Here is a 3,591-nt window from a genome sequence, read left to right on the forward strand (position 1 = left end):
AGATTTGAGTGGGGGGGGGGGAGGGGGGATTTGAGTGGGGGGGGGGAGGGGGGATTTGAGTGGGGGGGGAGGGGGGATTTGAGTGGGGGGGGGAGGGGGGATTTGAGTGGGGGGGGGAGGGGGGATTTGAGTGGTGGGGGGAGGGGGGATTTGAGTGGGGGGGGGAGGGGGGATTTGAGTGGGGGGGGGAGGGGGGATTTGAGTGGGGGGGGGAGGGGGGATTTGAGTGGGGGGGGGGAGGGGGGATTTGAGTGGGGGGGGGAGGGGGGATTTGAGTGGGGGGGGAGGGGGGATTTGAGTGGGGGGGGGAGGGGGGATTTGAGTGGGGGGGGGGAGGGGGATTTGAGTGGGGGGGGAGGGGGGATTTGAGTGGGGGGGGAGGGGGGATTTGAGTGGGGGGTGGAGGGGGGATTTGAGTGGGGGTGGAGGGGGGATTTGAGTGGGGGGTGGAGGGGGGATTTGAGTGGGGGGTGGAGGGGGATTTGAGTGGGGGGTGGAGGGGGGATTTGAGTGGGGGGGGGGATTTGAGTGGGGGGGGGGGATTTGAGTGGGGGGGGGGATTTGAGTGGGGGGGGGGATTTGAGTGGGGGGGGGGGGAGGGGCGGAATTTGAGTGGGGGGGGAGGGGGGATTTGAGTGGGGGGGGAGGGGGGATTTGAGTGGGGGGGGGGGGGGGATTTGAGTGGGGGGGGAGGGGGGATTTGAGTGGGGGGGGGGAGGGGGGATTTGAGTGGGGGGGGGGAGGGGGGATTTGAGTGGGGGGGGGGGAGGGGGGATTTGAGTGGGGGGGGAGGGGGGATTTGAGTGGGGGGGGGGAGGGGGGATTTGAGTGGGGGGGGGGAGGGGGGATTTGAGTGGGGGGGGGAGGGGGGATTTGAGTGGGGGGGGGAGGGGGGATTTGAGTGGGGGGGGAGGGGGGATTTGAGTGGGGGGGGAGGGGGGATTTGAGTGGGGGGGGGAGGGGGGATTTGAGTGGGGGGGGAGGGGGATTTGAGTGGGGGGGGAGGGGGGATTTGAGTGGGGGGAGGGGGGATTTGAGTGGGGGGGGAGGGGGGATTTGAGTGGGGGGGGAGGGGGGATTTGAGTGGGGGGGGGAGGGGGGATTTGAGTGGGGGGGAGGGGGGGATTTGAGTGGGGGGGGGAGGGGGGAATTGAGTGGGGGGGAGGGGGGATTGAGTGGGGGGGGAGGGGGGATTTGATGGGGGGGAGGGGGGATTTGAGTGGGGGTGGGGATTTGAGTGGGGGGGGAGGGGGATATGAGTGGGGGGGGAGGGGGGATTTGAGTGGGGGGGAGGGGGGATTTGGGTGGGGGGGAGGGGGGATTTGAGTGGGGGGGAGGGGGGATTTGAGTGGGGGGGGATTTGAGTGGGGGGGGAGGGGGGATTTGAGTGGGGGGGGAGGGGGGATTGAGTGGGGGGGGAGGGGGGATTTGAGTGGGGGGGGAGGGGGGATTTGAGTGGGGGGGGAGGGGGGATTTGAGTGGGGGGGGCAGGGGGGATTTGAGTGGGGGGGGAGGGGGGATTTGAGTGGGGGGGAGGGGGATTTGAGTGGGGGGGAGGGGGATTTGAGTGGGGGGGGAGGGGGGATTTGAGTGGGGGGGGAGGGGGATTTGAGTGGGGGGGGAGGGGGGATTTGAGTGGGGGGGGAGGGGGGATTTGAGTGGGGGGGGAGGGGGGATTTGAGTGGGGGGGGAGGGGGATTTGAGTGGGGGGGGATTTGAGTGGGGGGGGAGGGGGGATTTGAGTGGGGGGGGATGGGGGATTTGAGTGGGGGGGGAGGGGGGATTTGAGTGGGGGGGGAGGGGGGATTTGAGTGGGGGGGAGGGGGGATTTGAGTGGGGGGGGAGGGGGGATTTGAGTGGGGGGGAGGGGGGATTGAGTGGGGGGGAGGGGGGATTTGAGTGGGGGGGGAGGGGGGATTTGAGTGGGGGGGGAGGGGGGATTTGAGTGGGGGGGGAGGGGGATTTGAGTGTGGGGGAGGGGGGATTTGAGTGGGGGGGGGGGAGGGGGGATTTGAGTGGGGGGGGGAGGGGGGATTTGAGTGGGGGGGGAGGGGGGATTTGAGTGGGGGGGGGAGGGGGGATTTGAGTGGGGGGGGGAGGGGGGATTTGAGTGGGGGGGGAGGGGGGATTTGAGTGGGGGGGAGGGGGGATTTGAGTGGGGGGGGGAGGGGGGATTTGAGTGGGGGGGGAGGGGGGATTTGAGTGGGGGGGGAGGGGGGATTTGAGTGGGGGGGGGAGGGGGGATTTGAGTGGGGGGGGGAGGGGGGATTTGAGTGGGGGGGGAGGGGGGATTTGAGTGGGGGGGGGAGGGGGGATTTGAGTGGGGGGGGGAGGGGGGATTTGAGTGGGGGGGGGAGGGGGGATTTGAGTGGGGGGGGGAGGGGGGATTTGAGTGGGGGGGGAGGGGGGATTTGAGTGGGGGGGGAGGGGGGATTTGAGTGGGGGGGGGAGGGGGGATTTGAGTGGGGGGGGAGGGGGGATTTGAGTGGGGGGGGGAGGGGGGATTTGAGTGGGGGGGGAGGGGGGATTTGAGTGGGGGGGGAGGGGGGATTTGAGTGGGGGGTGGAGGGGGATTTGAGTGGGGGGGTGGAGGGGGGATTTGAGTGGGGGGGGGAGGGGGGATTTGAGTGGGGGGGGGGATTTGAGTGGGGGGGGGGATTTGAGTGGGGGGGGGGAGGGGGGATTTGAGTGGGGGGGGAGGGGGTATGAGTGGGGGGGGAGGGGGGATTTGAGTGGGGGAGAGGGGGGATTTGAGTGGGGGGGGAGGGGGGATTTGAGGGGGGGGGGATTTGAGGGAGGGGGGATTTGAGTGGGGAGGGGGGATTTGAGGGGGGTGGGGATTTGAGTGGGGAGTGGGGAGGGGGGATTTGAGGGGGGGGATTTGAGTGGGGGTGGGGAGGGGGGATTTGAGTGGGGAGGGGGGATTTGAGGGGGGGGGGATTTGAGTGGGGAGGGGGGATTTGAGGGGGGGGGGATTTGAGTGGGGAGTGGGGAGGGGGGAGGGGAGGATTTGAGTGGGGGGGGGAGGGGGGATTTGAGGGGGGGGGTGGGTTGGGAGTTGGAGGGGCCGGGGAGCCACTCACTCACTCACTCACTCGAAGGCCGCAGGTTACTCCGAGGCTCCGCCGCCCGAGGCCGCGGCCTCACGCCTCCTCCTTCCCTCCCCCCCGCTCGGCCTGTCCCGCCGACCACCCCTGAGCCCCAGGCCTCGGGCCTACCTGCCTCTCCGCGCCGACCTTTATTTTTATGTTTTTTCCCTCGGACGCTCGTCGATGGCCGGCGATCCTCGGGCACCGCCTCCCTCGCCGTCACCCGCGCTGCCGTCCAATCACCGGCTCCCATTCCCGGTCTGACGCAATTGACATCCAGCCCAGCCAATCAGGGCTCCGCGTCGTAAAAGTGATGTCATCATGATGGTGATTGACGGAGGCACCGACCAATCAGAGTGCGGCGTGGCGCCGGCCGGGTTCCCGCCCGTCCAGTGAGAACATTTCCCACCAATGGCAGCGCAGGACTCGCCTGTTGGACCCGCCTTGGTTCTAATTGACACTCGCCGCAACCAATCAACGCACGCCTGCGCTGCACTCATGA

At 68.6% G+C, this 3,591-nt stretch overlaps 1 protein-coding gene across 2 annotated transcripts in view; it reads right to left on the reverse strand.

The window, feature by feature from the left end:
- The window catches only part of LOC139279018 (CCAAT/enhancer-binding protein gamma-like), a 31,041-nt gene extending 27,730 nt beyond the window's left edge, over positions 1-3,311 (reverse strand). For both annotated transcript variants that reach the window (XM_070898340.1, XM_070898341.1), the window contains exon 1: positions 3,219-3,311. The gene's annotated coding sequence lies outside the window, so the exon portion shown is untranslated. The remainder of the gene's footprint in view (positions 1-3,218) is intronic.
- Between the last annotated feature and the right edge of the window lie 280 nt (positions 3,312-3,591).

The sequence above is a fragment of the Pristiophorus japonicus genome, chromosome 13 (assembly GCF_044704955.1).
Source record: "Pristiophorus japonicus isolate sPriJap1 chromosome 13, sPriJap1.hap1, whole genome shotgun sequence".
NCBI lineage: Eukaryota > Metazoa > Chordata > Chondrichthyes > Pristiophoridae > Pristiophorus > Pristiophorus japonicus.